This window comes from Megascapheus bottae, chromosome 15 (assembly GCF_031878675.1).
Source record: "Megascapheus bottae isolate mThoBot1 chromosome 15, mThoBot2.hap1, whole genome shotgun sequence".
NCBI lineage: Eukaryota > Metazoa > Chordata > Mammalia > Rodentia > Geomyidae > Megascapheus > Megascapheus bottae.
This window is the reverse complement of record NC_143523.1, coordinates 40,077,201-40,093,356: the sequence shown is the minus strand read 5'-3', so window position 1 is coordinate 40,093,356 and position 16,156 is coordinate 40,077,201. Positions and strand designations below refer to the sequence as shown.

The 16,156-nt window shown below is 37.4% G+C and overlaps 1 long non-coding RNA gene and 1 pseudogene across 1 annotated transcript; both read right to left on the bottom strand.

Moving 5' to 3' along the window:
- Window positions 1–583: 583 nt before the first annotated feature.
- LOC150054193 (large ribosomal subunit protein eL29-like) lies at window positions 584–1,096 on the bottom strand (annotated as a pseudogene).
- A 2,519-nt stretch (window positions 1,097–3,615) lies between these two features.
- Window positions 3,616–15,495, bottom strand: LOC150054192 (uncharacterized). Its single transcript, XR_016537928.1, has 3 exons — window positions 15,382–15,495; window positions 5,883–5,978; window positions 3,616–3,916 (listed from the first exon to the last, which is right to left on the bottom strand). It is a non-coding gene; the product is annotated as an uncharacterized LOC150054192 (long non-coding RNA).
- Between the last annotated feature and the right edge of the window lie 661 nt (window positions 15,496–16,156).

The following is a 16,156-nucleotide window of genomic DNA, read 5'->3' as shown; positions in this document are numbered from 1 at the left end:
CAGATGTATTTGACCATACTATATATCGCCAAAGAGCCTTCAAGTGGAGCAAAGGATATCTCATAAGTATGCTATTTATATATTATTTTCTATTTGCTATAAACATAAATCCCAGGTAAAACTTGTGTAAATAATATCTTTACATTCATCTCAATAATGTTTCATCTCCTATCAAGGGCTTGCGAACACATCATTCTTCTATTTATGAAACAGGTGTCTCAGTAGTAAAAGTTTAAATTTGAATAGAATGAAATATTTTTTTTACCAAAATGAACCCAACTGAATATAGAGTTTCTTTTCAATATTTGTCTGACAGAAAGAATATCCTCTATCTTGTCCTTCCCTGATTCTTTGTTTTTTTGTTTTTTGCTGTTTCCAGATCCTGCCTCAGGTTTCTTGGTAGAAATGACCGGGCCACAGACCCCCTGAAGGTGGCAGCCAGGAAGCCACAGCAGTCCTTTCCTCACTGGCAGACAGAGGTCTTCATTGTAGGGCCTTCACAGGGCCTTGGGTACCCTTAGAAGCTGGAGCCTGGGCACTCAGGGGCTGCAGCCTGGGCCTGGGCTGGAGTAACAGCTGGAACCTAGGCCTTCGCTTGCGCCTTAGCCTTGGCCTTAGCCAAAGCCTAGGCCCTGGGCCTTGGGCCAGGTGAGCCTGCGGCCCTTGGCGTTGTAGGCACTGATGTGCTTCCCCAGTTTGGGGTGGGCGATGTAGAGAAGCCGCTGGAGCTTGCGCATGGCCTGCTTGGGAGTTTGTGCTTGTTGCTCACTACTTTGGGCTTCACCAGGGTCTTGACGGCCTTGGCCCGCGTGCTTATGGCCTTGGTATTGTTGGACTGCATCTTCTTGAAGCTCTTCTTGTTGTCCTTCTAAGCAAAACGCAGGTTCCTCAGAAACTTGGGGTCCACCCCCTCCAGAGACTCATATCTCTGTGATCTAGGTTTCTTGATGCCGTTTCGGTGCCATTTCCCGGATTGGTTGTGTGTAGTGTGGTTCTTGGATTTGGCCATGTCTGATCAGCCAGCCCGCAGGAGCTCATGTGCCTGGGTCTCTGTTTTAAATGGGTTTTCTTATGTTTTCTTTTTTCTCAGCTTTTTCCTTTTATCCAGATTTTATGTTTCAATGGAAGCATTCATGGTATTTAGTTATTAGTCATGATAAGATCAGAAGTCCTTTTAATTATTCTTTATTTCCCACTATATTATTTTTCTAGAATTAATTTATTTATATGTTAAGTTGATTTCCACATTTTATTAAAATTTCTCAGTGTTTTTTTTAATTTCTGTGTTTTAAAAATGATTCTAATTTACCAAGGACATTCTGCAATGTTTAAGATCCATCATCCTTAACCCCCCCTCCTCTCAAAAAATATATACTTTACATATACTTTTTTGTATTTATATGTGTGTGGCAGGGGTTGAAGTTAGGGACTTAGTGTGACCTTGAGCATTTTGTTCAGGCAATCACTATACCACTTGAGCCACAACTCTCCTATTTTTTGTTCTTGTTGTTTGTTTGTTTTCTTTTTTTTTCATGTAGTTTGAATTTATTTCTCTTTAATGGAGAAGAAATTCTGTCTGTGATCTTAAATGTATAATCTTTGGGGGGAAACTTTATTTTGTTTATTTTTTTTTTGCACCGTGAATTTTTTTTTTATTTTTTTATTTTTTTCATATATTTTTATTGTAATTAATAGAAGGGTTACATGATATTTGCCAAATAGATGGTGCATTAATTCCCATACATTGATACCCTTTCACATGTCTTGGTCCCCATTTCCCTCCCCCCCACCCCCACCCCTCATCTTGTTTTACCCAGTTCCCTATCCAATTTCAAATAACCAAATACAAATATATCTGATATATCAGGTAACAAAGTGAGATACTGTAACAATATGAGATAACCAAGGGACAGCAAAAGAGATGAGAGAAAACATAGTACCTTAACAACAACAATCATTCATTATATGGCTTATGTTTCTATATCCTAGAGATCCTTTCATTTAGTGTCCTACTATATGGCCTTTTGAATCAAGGTTTTGCTCTATTGCAAATCTCTGCTAGGAGAGCCCAAGGTTTCTACTGATTATGATGAATGAGGGAAACCATTGAGCCTAAGTTCCTTTGAGTCTGGCTTACTTCACTTAATATGATCTTTTCTAAGTCTTTCCATTTCCTAACAAATGGGGCAATGTCATTCTTTCTGACAGCAGCATAGAATTCCATTGTGTACAAATACCACAACTTGTTGATCCACTCATCAACTGAGGGACATCTAGGTTGGTTCCATATCTTTGCTATGGTAAATAGTGCTGCAATGAACATTGTTGTGCTGGTGGATTTACTATGTCTTTGTTTCTGGATGATTGGGTAAATGCCAAGTAGTGGAATTGCTGGGTCATAGGGGAGCTCTATGTTTAGTCTTTTGAGGAACTGCCATACTGCTTTCCATAGTGGTTGAACGAGTTTGCACTCCCACCAACAGTGTAGTAGTGATCCCTCCTGGCATCTGTTGTTATTAGTTTTCTTGATCCTGGCCATTCTAACTAGAGTGAGGTGGAATCTTAGAGTTGTTTTGATTTGCATTTCTTTTATGACCAGAGATGTTGAGCATTTCTTCATGTGTCTATAAGCCATTTTTGTTTCTTCTTCAGAGAAGACTCTCTTTAAGTCTTTGGCCCATCTTTTAATGGGATGGTTGTTACTTTAGGGATTAGTTTTGGATTGATTCAATTTTTTGAGCTGTTGATATATTTTAGATATGAGGCCTTTGTCTGTTGTATGGTTGGTGAAGATCTTCTCCCACTCTGTAGGCTTCCTTCAATGAAATTGAAAATGAAGGTTCTTTACCAAACTCATTCTATGAAGCCAGTATAACCTTCATCCCCAAACCAGACAGAGATTCATCAAAGAAAGAGAACTATAGACCCATTGCTCTGATGAACATCGATGCAAAACTTCTCAACAAAATACTGGCCAACCGTTTACAACAACTCATCAAAAAAATTATACACTATGATCCAACAGATTTCATCACAGGGAGGCACAGCTGGTTCAACATACACAAATCAATTAATATAATTCAACACATCAACAGGAGCAGGGACAAAAATCACATGATTGTCTCAATAGATGCAGAAAAGGCATTTGACAAGATCCAACACCCCTTTATGTTAAAAGCTCTGGAGAAACTAGGAATCCATGGAACATTCCTCAATATAATAAAGGCTGTGTATGACAAACCCACAGCTTGTTTGTTTTCTTTTATTTTTTGATGATTAGATGGAGATAAAAGTCTCATGGCGTTTTCCTGCCATGCTGACTTTGAACCACCTTGAACCACTGGGATCCACAGATCTCAGCCTCCTGAGTAACTAGGATTCCAGGCATGATTCACTGGCACCCAGTAATATATATACTTTTATGCACAAATTGTAATATTTAAATTTTTAGAAGCTTATTTTCATTTATTTTATAGTCTCTATTTTAAAAACTCAATATTTTTTCCTTTTTTATTTAATTTTATTGTCAAGGTAATATACAAAGGGGTTACAGTTACATATGTAAAGAATATATTTCTTGTCGAACATTGTTATTCCTCCTTCTTTTCCCCCATTTTCCTTCCCTCCAACTTCCCCTGTCCCAAGATGTAAAGTTCATTTCTAATGTATTGTCTTGTGTGTTTTGCTGTTGCATTGGTCATTCTTTGTCCTTTGTTTCACCATTTTCTTCTATGACTTTTGCTTATTCATTTTGTGCTGTGCTAGAATTCAGGGGCCTTGCAATGGCTTCTTGCTTTCTTACTTGAGCCAAGTCTTTAGCCAGACTTTTTGCTGGTTCATTGGAGATGAAGTCTTAGATTTTTCCAATGGATCTGGCTTTATAACATGCTGCTCCAGGCCTCAGTCCTCTGAGTAGCTAGGATTACAGGCAGGAATAATTAGTGTTTGGCTGCATTGTTACTCTTAGTCATCATAATAAATTACAATTGACCAAAAAAACATATATGCATTGCTTGCATCTTAAGTTTAATCAATAGCACTAAATCTATACTCCTTTTCAGTTCAGCTTCATTGTAGATTGGTTCCCTTATGTAATATTAAGAGAATGCATGATGATCTAAAACTACCTCTGTTTCTGGAGTCTTGTTGCCTACTTAAAGTAAGCCAATGTCATTTAAACAAGTTCAGTCAACAAATATATTAACAAAACAAAAATTATGCTAATTGTAAAAAATTCCATTGAAGACATGCATGGTCAATGTGATACTATTAATGTAAAATTAGATACAGAAGTTAATAAAATATGGTTTTATAAACTCTTGCTAGTGATACATGAAAACAACTCCAAAGGATGTAAGAGTAATTAGGAGGGATGATTGAGAGTTTGGTGTGTGTATATAATTTTGTTTCTATTTTGCTTTTTAATTTAATTTTATGGTAATTTTATGGTATGATGTCAGAGCAGTTAAGTTACCTAGGTAAGGTGAAGAACACATTTCTTGTCCAATGTTGTTACCCCTCTCTCCCTTTCTCCCACTTTCCTCCCCCGACTCCCCTTTCCCCTAAGGTGTAAAGTTAATTTTCAACATAATGTCTTATTGCTTTGTCTAACATTTTGTTATTCCCCTTCCCTTCCCCAATTCACATAAATGCATATACAAGACACAGAGTACCAAAATCAAAAACAGTGACATCAGGGAATAAACCGAAGAGGGAAAAACAAAAAGAAAAAAGAAATAGCTTCACATAACACATTCAAAAACAAAAGAAAACTCTCTTGTTTCCCTATCCTGGAATTTATTTCACTTAATACCATCTTATATGGTCATATGTACATAGCTATTGAGCTACTGTGATCCTCTGTGGGACTATCCTAGACATATACTAATTATTACAAAGAAGGGAAACTATAGAGTCTATTTTTCTTTGGGTCTGGCTTACTTCACTTAATATAATTTTTCCAAGCCTTTCCATTTCCTTACTCTATTTTGTTTTAAAGAACTGTTCTATAGCAAACCACCAAGCAAACCCTGCACAACATTTATCAGGAAATCCTGATACAGTATTACCCTCATTCACAGCTACATTTTCTGTGTCAACAGAGCAGAAACATTATTTTGAGTGCCATGACACCATCACCTTCAGTTCAATTGACCTGCAGAATCTATCCATGGTAGAAAAAGAGATGTAAAGTTACGAGATTAGGTGTCTCTACTCATGCCTCCATGAGGAAATGCTGTGGTTGTCATTGAGCAGCACATGGAGAATGGTATCTCACTTATTTGTTCACCAAGTTTAAGAAACAGAATGTCTTGATGATATAGAAGTCCTTTGCCAAGATTGATTTCTCACAGGGAGACTGATTGTGCATCTCTGATCTGGAAAGCTGGTGCAATTCTCCCTGGTTGTGATCAAAATTCAAATGATTTTACCTTGCAAGTATGGCAGGAACATTATGTAAAGAGTTTATGAAGAAACAAATCTGACATATACTATTTTGTGCTGTACTTTAGAATGTGAACACCCTGCAAAAGCAGATAGAGCAAAAAAATCTAGGTCCCCAAATAAATAGTACTGAGAGGAAATGGAACCTGCAGAAGCTGAGACCTACTTAGGGTTTCCTAAGTTACTGGAAATTTGTCCTTGAAGGGGATTATAGCATTCCAGCTTTCTTCTTTCTTTATACCTCCTCCTCTGCATGAGGCACAAGTTGTTCTTCTATTTACCTCTACCATCACCATCCAACATCCTGGCAAGAGACTTGAAAGGAATAAATCTGCCCAAGGATGGACTAGAACCTTTAACATCCTGAGGTCAAAAAAACATTTTCTCTTTAAAAGGTACTCATGTCAAGTTTTAGTTTATTTTCATAGCAAACTTACTTCTCATGATTCTGCAGTCTTGTCTGAGCAGTTAGCTCTTCATTTCTAGTTGCTCCATTATAATTTGTGAAGGTCAGTCTTCTGAATGACACAGTACTTTAAAAAAAATCACACAAGTCCTAATAAATTATGTCCTATCATGGAAAGCTCCAGATCTGAATTTTGGGCCATTGCTGCTATGCACTTTTTGTATCTCTTAAATTAGATAATGTACTATAGCAGGTTTTCCTTTATACCATAGGACCCCCCCCCTCACTTGTATATCTGGGGCTGAAAAAATCACCTAGTTGTTTACCATTTGTCCTTTTCTTTCACCCCAAAAGGCAATGTAAAGCAGTGAAGGGAAAAACATAGTATTTGACACTGAAAGACTCAATTCTGAAAATGACCCTAGCCTTGTTTTATGTGACCTTGGCCTCAGTACATTAACCTTTATGACTCCTGCCTTCCTTCCCCATTGGATGTGGGTAATAATCTCAGCTTTACTTGCTGCAGCGAAGTCCAGTAGGAAACATTTACTATAAATCAGTATTTTGTATGAATTTTTGACATGAGGTTTTCCTAATACAGTGTAGGCTCCTAAAATTATTATTTGATGCTCCATGATTCATTAATTTATCCATCTGCTTACTTGTCAAAGTATTTACTAGATGTACAATATACCCCAAGATTTGTGCCAGAAGATAGCATTAAAAGAACATACAGGAACAAAGACATAATTGATCTCTTCTGATCATGCTTGATATCTTCTGATGCATAGAATTACATTAGAGGCTTTACTAAATAATCACCATGATAGTGACTTTTCATTACATACAAAACAGAGTCTAGGCTTTCCTTATTTCTTTTAGAAGAGTTTCTCAATTCCTAAAATATCCAAGTATATTACAAATGCCTCAGGCTTACAGTACTTGGACTTAGTCCTTGTATTTATGGACCATGAATGTGAAGATGGTTCCTTCATGTGGCTTTGCTGGTGCTGAGCCAGTGAGCACGTCTCCCTTTGTGTTTGCCCATAGACAGAAAACCCTGTAACCTGGTTCAATACCAGACAAATGGCTTCATAGATGACATTATTTCTCAACTTTACTGATGTAAGGATGTGATCATCATAGATAGTATAATATAACAAGCTGGCGAGGGTGGTTCTGGAAGGTAGTGGCATTTGAATCCTTAGACTGAGGGAAGACTATCAGCTCTACTAACTTGGTTGGTACCACTCTATGCCTTGAGGGTCAGAATGGAATTTTAAAAAATGGAGTAAAGATGAATTTGAACTTGTTACGTCTATTTGATAGGAGACATTTTTCTTCTGCTCTCAGATTCTGCAGCTCCTTTGGGCTTTCAGACATGCATTGGAACTTTTACCACAAGTTCCTCTGAATCTCAGATTTTAGGATTTGAACTTAATTTTCATCAGCTGTCTTACCCTACAGACTCATGGGAGCCAATTCCACAATACATCACACATCACACATCACACACACACACACATCACACACACACACACACACACACACACACACACACACACAATTAACCCCAAGGGAATATTAGCCTCTAACAAAGAAATTACTTGAAGAAAGCTTTGCTTTATTTATTATCTATTTCTCAATTTACACATTCCACACATATATTTTTGAGGGCCTGTTTTGTGCCATAGCAAGTCATTTCTGAGATAGAATTGGAGAAGGGAAATTGAAAACAGAATTAGAAAAAATCAATATTAAGACTGAGGAGCCTTGACTGTATTAGTCATGCTAATGTGAAGCTATGGTTTAAAATAAGGCATCTACTTCCATATACTTTCTTCGTTATGATCCACTCTTGCAAGGATATTAAGGTAATATATTGCTTTCCTTGTAAACACTTTCTCAAATATTTTAAGGGTACCATTTCATTTGTTTCCCAAAACTCCTCTGTAAGGCAGAATTTATTCTCCAAATTTTAAATAGGAAGAAAATAAAAATGAGATATGTTCAGCAATTTGCTTATGCCCACTTGTCTATAAGATGGTGAAAGCTGCATAATTTCATCTTTTTTGAAGGAAAGTGTTGGCATAGTATGGGAGAGAAGGGCAATGGAAATCAGGATTAACAAATCAATATTTTTAAAAAGACAGAATAATGTGAACTCTTATTCAGAGACTGAGAATAAAGGAAACACATAAATGTTTATTATGGGGATGGGTTAGAGATGGTGATATTCAAACTAGTCCCTAAGATGGAGCCACTAGATGTTTGTGCCCTGCGCAGGGACTCTCCCTTCCCAAATTCAGCATAGCCAGTCTACACAAGCTGGCTCGGTCAAGAATGAGCTGGTGGTATGCTTGAAAAAATGTTGCTGCCCTTGAATCAATTCAAAAAGCAATCAGTTTATTTACTCCATGTAGCTGCTGAGGATTAAGACACAGAAAAGGCAAGGGCAACGTCACTGAGGGTCAAATAAGCCTTGGTAATCAATGCAGGAAAAAAAAAACATGATTGGATTTATGTAATAGGATGCTATCAGAAAAGGACAATCAGGAAAAAGAAAGAAATTCAAATGCTCAAGGCAAGATATGTAGTGGCTTACACTTAGGTCTGAGAGGCAAAGTTCACAATACACCACATATGAGCCAGGGTTGAAAAATGGTGATAAAAAAGAAATTGGAAAAAATTAGTTTCCTTCTTAATTGTCGATGGGAGGTTATCTACAAGGGAAGACAGCTGAAACTGAAAAAATAATCAAGAGTTTTACTTTATTCAAGCTATATTTAAGAGGCCTAAAAATGAAGAAAAGTCAAGAAACAATCTACATAAGTAAGATTAGCAAGCAAAGTGAAAGCAAGCAGGCAAGCAAGCAAAGTAAAGGAAAGAAAGAAAGAAAGAAAGAAAGAAAGAAAGAAAGAAAGAAAGAAAGAAAGAAGAAAGAAAAGAAGAGTATGGAATAGCCCAGGCAGTAATAATGGCAAGACCATCGTACCATGTACCTGTACTGTGTGATAAAGAAGGAAGAAGAAAGAAGAGGAAAAGGAGGAGGAGGATAAGGAGGAGGAAGAGAAGGAAAAGGAAGGGAAGGAAAGGAAGAACAAGAAGAAATAGCTAATATGTTACCCTATAGTCTTGGTGAAGATGATAGAGGAGGGGTATATCTGCAGGCAGAAGCTCAGAAAAGATAAGATTGCCTCAATCCTAGGGAGGGACCAGAGCCTTACACGACTGGCAAATTGCAAGAAAAGGAGATTCAGAACCATCTCTTTGCAGAACAGGGATGAAGTGTTTGGGATACAGAATAGTGGATGCTTTTTGTTATGTAGGGAGTTAGGATTCCTCTTTTCTTTGCCAGTCCTGGGGCTTGAACTCAGGGCCTGAGCATCATCCTTGGGCTTTCCTTAAGGCCAACCCTCTACCACTTGAGCCACAGCACCACTTCTAGTTTTTGTTTCAGTGTATGTGGTACCGAAGAATCGAACTCAGAGCATCGTGCATGCTAGGCAAGCACTCTACCATTAGGCCAAACTCCTGGCCCCAGGATTCCTCTTTTGAGAGGCACAGAAAATACCTTCACATATATGAGCAGATAAAAGCAAGAAAGTTTCTGAATCTTGGAGAACTATGTAAATTTGCAAAGAAGAGCATCTCAAAGATGGTGTGGATTAAAGAAAAATAAAATAACATTTCCAAATATCTTGAAAAATAAAAGCAAAAGTTCCAAAGAAAGGAAATATTACCAAGTTCAAACTAAGTGGTTGTCATAGAAGACTCTTACAGAAAGCTGCAGAGCTGATGAGCTCCTAAAGGAGGCCTAGGTATGTCCATGAGAAGACATTTAGCAGAACATAAGGCTGACACACAGCACACCTCATAAGCACAATGCATCCCCTTTACCACAGAATCCAGGAGCTACATCTCTAACGTCATCCTGAAAACCAAGCTAAGAAAGTTTAGGAAATCAAGAGACTTTTAAAGTTTCTCATTCTTAAAATATGCAGCACCTTTGAGACTATTAACACTTTTCAGTCACACCAAATTTTAAAGCAAATATAACTAAAATGTAATTCCTCTCTAACCAGCAGATGTGTGTCTGAGGAATGCCAATCTCTCTGCACATCTGAAGTGTAGCATGAGTGAATTTTACAACCTTGCAACATGAAAGCAGTGTAGACACAGTGAGAGGAAAGCAGCAAATTCAGGCATGAAAGGCACACAATTAAGAAGTACCCTTAGGAAAAATAAAATGACAAATGGAGGGCTACTATCTTCACATCCCCCTCAAAAAATACCCTAGAAATTACCTAAGAATTCAAAATAACCCTGAACATTATACACTGTTTACTGAGACGTAAACTCCATGTAGACAATTTCTGCTCACTTCATTAAAGCCATGATATACTTTGAAAAGTGTGAGCTAGTCATCGAGGGAAGATTATTAAATTTAGTAAAAAAAAAAAAAAGCCAGTTCCATCTGAATGTAAAAGTTAACAGCCTTAAAACTAAGACTCAGAGACCCTAGTCCATGACCTTGCTATCCACAGACTGTAGCCATGCATCATGTGACTTCTGAGAGCTTACCCACCTATTAAAAGTTCTCATTCTATTTTAGTCCAAGAGCTTTGTTAACCCATATTGATTTAGCAAATAGAGAGCACATGATCACATATGGCTGCAAATGATATTTCATCAAATATTAATTAGATCTAATTTGGCCATAAGGAAGTCCCTAAGCAAACATTCTCTGTGTGAGAATATAAAAGCTTATTGAATGCTTTAAATATGCTTTGCTTATAAATTAGATTCCTGTAGTGGGGTTTGAATTTAGAGACTCATATGCTTGGCTTCATGCTCATGGCTACTTCTTTACCACTTGAGCCACCCCTCCAGTCTGGTTAACTACTGTTAGAGACACAGTCCAATGGGTTTTTCAGTTGCATCTGGCTTCAAGTCTGGTAGCAAAGATTGCTACCAATACCCAGCTTATTTTCCTAATTACTTATGTGTATTCAAGTCTCTGGAACACACATATAGTATCTTCAACTTCATTAGAGATTCATGAGAATTTAAATTCCACCATTTGATATCAGTCCTCTAGGCCTAGACTTTTTATGGGTATGTGAAACCATAGCTCTTCCATTGATAAAACAGTCTTTGTATAAAATTTTCAGTTTTGTTACCATTAGTATAGAGTCAAAAGCTAACTCTAGTTTTCAGAGTTTAAGATTTTTGACTGTATTTTTCTTCTTGGAGTATTCATTTCAGAGTTGATATTCAAGCTTTTCAAACAAGAGAAGTCTTCCCTTTCTATCCATCTGACCTTCATAGCTTTATAAATTTATATTCAGGTTTTCCTCCCACCTCAGTGCTTCACTCTTTCTGATCATGTTAATAATCTTTCATTTTAAAATTTTCTATTTAATATTGGATAACACTGTAAAGCAGAAAAGAGATCAGGGAAAATAAGAGATAAAACATTCAAAAAAAAGAAATGCCTGTGATCATGAACATCTCAACAGATATTCATCCTCAGTCCCAAGATAAGATATTTTTATTGAAAGATATCAAACACTTATATGTTGGAAAAAGAACTAGAAACAGATAAGATAGTACTGGTGGGACTGTACATTGTCAAGCCTCAGTGAAAATTTGGCAATTCTTATATAAATATGAAATGTTGGTGTATTTGCACAGAATTACATCTGCAAATATGTTCATTGCAATCATGTATGGAGAAAAGTCTGGAACAATTTACAGCAGGTTTCCACTAACTAAATTACTTTATATTCATATAATGGAATGACAACTGTATACCAAATGATATGATTCTGTATATATTGAGATGAATTTATTTCCAAGTATATTGAGAAGTGAAAAATAAAAGCCATGAAGCCAACAGTGTAAGAGAAATCTGTCTTTACTGTTTCGAAAAGAAAAAAGCAAATATTTGTAAAGAATATCATGAAAGATGCTGGGAGCACTGAATGCTTGTGGAAGTTGAATTCCTATCTGGGAGTGGAGAAATGGATATACAGTATTAGAAGGTTTTCTTCTTTCATCCAATTTTCTTTCTGCTGTCTGAAGCACTTATCATAAGGAAGAATAAATTAAATTTAATAAATGATCTAATAAGATCTAAAGAATATGCAAAATAATTTAGTCTCCACTTGAAGACAGCAGGAAGCTATTACATGATCTTCAGAAGTGGAACGATATGGCAGCTTTGCAGAAAGAATCTTCTGGAGACATCACAAGCATTCACACTGTGATGGTTTTGAATGGACAACAGCGGCTTAGACTACAGATTTCCACCTTTATTATATATACATTGGAAAGCCTGAATCTTATCTCCATGGACCCTGAGGTGCAATATTAACATTGGGGTTTCAAAATCTCCCTAATTGGTTATGATTTACGTTTCTTTTTTTCTTTCCTTCTTTTTTTCTTTCTTTCCTTTCCTGTCAGTCACAGGACTTGAACTCTGAGCCTGGGTATTGTCTTTGAGCTCTTCATATCGCCCAACCCCTTGAGCCATATTCCCTTTTCCCCTAATTGATTATGATTTATGATTGAGGACCACTGACTGACACTGAAGTCTTCTAACTCAGTGAATCCTAATGTAAATAATCGTTATTAAATAATGTCACAGAGGAGAGAAAAGAAAAGGTATATTCCAGGATGATTTGTCAGAGGAATCTTCAGAAATCAATCAATTGGATGCAAAGCGTTCTCCTAGAAGCAAGGCTAACAGGACTGACCCTCATTTTCTGACTTGGGTGAGTAGCTAATTCTACTTAAGTGAAAAGTGGCTCTGTGGCAGGAAACATAATGGATTTTGTAGCAGACATAGTCAATGAGATACCTGTGATTAGAGATGAGCAGAGTGCAGGAAGAACAATTAGCATATGTCTTACATTTGGAGACTGAGCAGATAAAAGATTTGAAATTTGCAATATGCAGCAAAAGCTGTAGGCTGAAATTACAAAAGAGAATATAGTCTAGCAAAAGTTCCCAACATAGAATCACCAATAGAGATAGAATAGAAACTTGGGTATAAACATGTGAAGAAAGAAATGAATAAATGGTCAGAGAGATAGAAGTAAAAACAATATCAAGGCATCCTAAAGACCAAATTTAAAAAATAGCTTTGAGGGAAGAATGATGAACAGTTAAATCCTAAACAAATTACAGAACTGAGAAGTCTTCCATGAGAGTTTGTGACCAAGTCCTTAGATTTTCTCTTGAAGAACAATGCCATGAATTGAGACCAAAGGTGTCTGAACGAATTGGAAGAGAATTTCTTATTTGTAGCATCTATTTCTTTATGAAGCAGGAGAGAAAGGGTTTGCTATAGAAAATGAGAGATGTTAAAGAAATACATTTGAAATAACTACAGTTGAGAAGATAAGAGGAAAAGTTAACCAAGATTTTTTCAAATCTTTATTGCAAAGGTGATGAATGGGAGGTTACACTTATGTAAGTAAGATAATGAATATATTTCTTTGTAAATACTGTTGCCCCTCCCCCATTTTCTCCCTACAACCCTTCTCCTCCCACCAAGTTGTATAGTTCACTTCCAACACAATGTCAAGTAAGTGTCATTGTTTCATTAGTTTATCCTTTGTCCTGCTGTTTCAGTGATTCTCTTTCCCTTCCTATACTTTATATACAAGATAGAGTACAGAAAACTAAACCAGAGTGGGGAAAAGGAAAATAACTGCATACAGGACATAATAAGAACCTTTTGTTTCCAATTCTTGGAGGGCCTGTTGATATATGGTCATTACATATGCTCTTATGCACTTAGCAAGTGGGCTATTGTGATCCCCTGTGAAGAGTATCATTGATATATTCTTGCTATTACAAATGAGGGAAAGCATGCAACCTACTTTTGGTGGGGGACTGGCTTATTTTGCTGAATGTAATTTCTTTCCAGTTCTTTCCATTTATCAAGATATAATTTTTAAAGGAGTAAGATCCCTATTGGAGTGAAATTCATCACATGCCCTAATCATTCATTGCAAGCAGAGTCCTGACCTAAAGGCTCAGGTATACCAAGTGGGAATTACCAATGGGAATATGACCCTTATGAAACTTGTAATCAGCAGGGCTGTCAGACATGGAAGCCTGTGAATGCCTCCAAGGAGAGTCACATAATAACTTATGCTTGCAAATGAGATTACTGTATAACCCGTATGCGAGTCAGCTTTCCACCACTGGGACAAAATACCTGAGATAATCAGTTTGGAGGAAAGGAAGGTTTGTTTGGGCACTCAGTTTCAGAGGACCATGGTCACTCAGTCCTATTTATGGCTTTGTGTTTGAGGTAGCACAGTATGTCATGGCAGAAATACATAGTGGAGGAAGCATGGTGACCAGACAGTAAGAGGCTCCTCTTTCCATATCCCTTTTAAAGCAGACTCCAGTGACCCAGCTTCTTCTGACATGCCCCCACTTCTTAAAGAAGGAATACTTTTGTGAAGAATATGGATGAACTGGCAGCACAGAGAAACATAACAAGCAGGGGACCCAGAGAAAGAAAATAATATGGGAGCCTATGAGCTCCACAAGCCCAGAATGTGCACCACTCACTCTTGGGCCCAGCATAGACTGAAAGGGAGAGGGTGGCACAGAGATGGGGTGGGGGAAGGTGGGGGGGGAGGGGGAAAGGGGAGGCAGGAGAGTGGGGGAGGAGGGAGGTGGAGAGGAGAGGAAGGGAAGGAGGAAGAGGGAGGAGAAAATAGACTGGAACACACACACACACACACACACACACACACACACACACACACACACACCAAGCAAATGGGAGAGCACCTACAAAGTCAGTTTGCTATTCCTGTCATGTTTATGAGGCTACCTGGAGACGCCTCTTCTGGAGTTTGCTGCAACAGCTAGAATTTCCTGAGTATGCTGACGCTGTAAGCGTTTTGAGCAGGGACCATCCAGCACTCAATATATTACACCCTCCACCTTCCACCACAGCAAGACAAAAATCAACCTTTTTAAAAAAAAAATAAATTCTCCTCCAGGAATGCAGAAGCATCCCATAACCACCTAGGCACCTTCCTGTGTGAGCAACTTGCTACCAATACCAGACCCAGACCAAGCTTTAAAGAACAGGGCACATGGAATTCAGGTTGTTTGATATCAATTAGCCCCACAGATCCTAGAGAAGCAGCCTTGCTAATCAGTCAAGGATCTTCCTACCCCTGCCTCTCACTTTTCCCTGGTGAAAACACTGTGTTTATCCTCTGGGAGAAGAAACGTGGGTTTATTCCATGGGCAAAGAAAAAGAGACTTTCCCTCATCATAACTCAGTCTCGCAACACTATTTTGGCATGCATGCAATGTCTCCTGCTTTTTTTAAATTTTATTTGGGTTTTCTTTTTTTTGAATGCTTAATTATAATCATTTTATTAAAGTTATGACTTTTGACTTCTTGTCCAGTCCTCAGTGTTGAATTCTTTAGAAGTCGCCCAAAATATCACGGGAGAAATATAATGATTAAAAAAATGCTTTCTCACCTGCCAAAATGAAAGTTAAGGTTGGTTTCTTAGCTTGGCAATTCTTTCAGCTGATACATACTTTGTATGCTTGCAATAAACAGTCTTCAACTGGCATGCCATGCACCACACTCAGTATCCTATAATTAAGCAGGTCCAAAATTTCCATGAAGATGTCATTTTAAATACCACAAAGAGATCCTGAGTTTATCACCTAAAATAAAAAACAGCTCATTAACATTTGCAGGAAGAGCAAAATAACACCTCCATATTTTACAAAGAAAGTGCTTCTTTTTAATCCACATTTTATATAGTACCTTCCTTTTACTCTTGATTAATATCTTCTTGGATCTAGGATTTGAGGAAAAGGTGTTAAAAGCACCTTCCAGTAATGTAACCCTGTCTAGCTAGTCACTGTGACAGTAACGAATAGAATCTTTCTTCCATGGCACAGTCTCTCTTCAGCATCACACTGTAATATGAATACAGATACTAATAGGGAAAGCATCTATGCAACTAGTAGAAATATATGGCACACAAGCAGATTTCCACCCTTCCCCTCCCTGGCTTTGTTTCTCTAGCTCTGTTTACTTTACCCTAAATATATTTGCAAATACATGTCAAGATTGAAAAGCAAATACAGGAATGCAAGAATTCAATACGAGTAATTTAAAAATAATCTCATATAAATAATCTCAATGTTTTGGGTTGATTTCTATAGCTATTCAGTATATGAAAATGTTTCATGAAGTTTTTGGCCATTTCAGGTTTTAGCAACTCTCACTTTTTTATAATT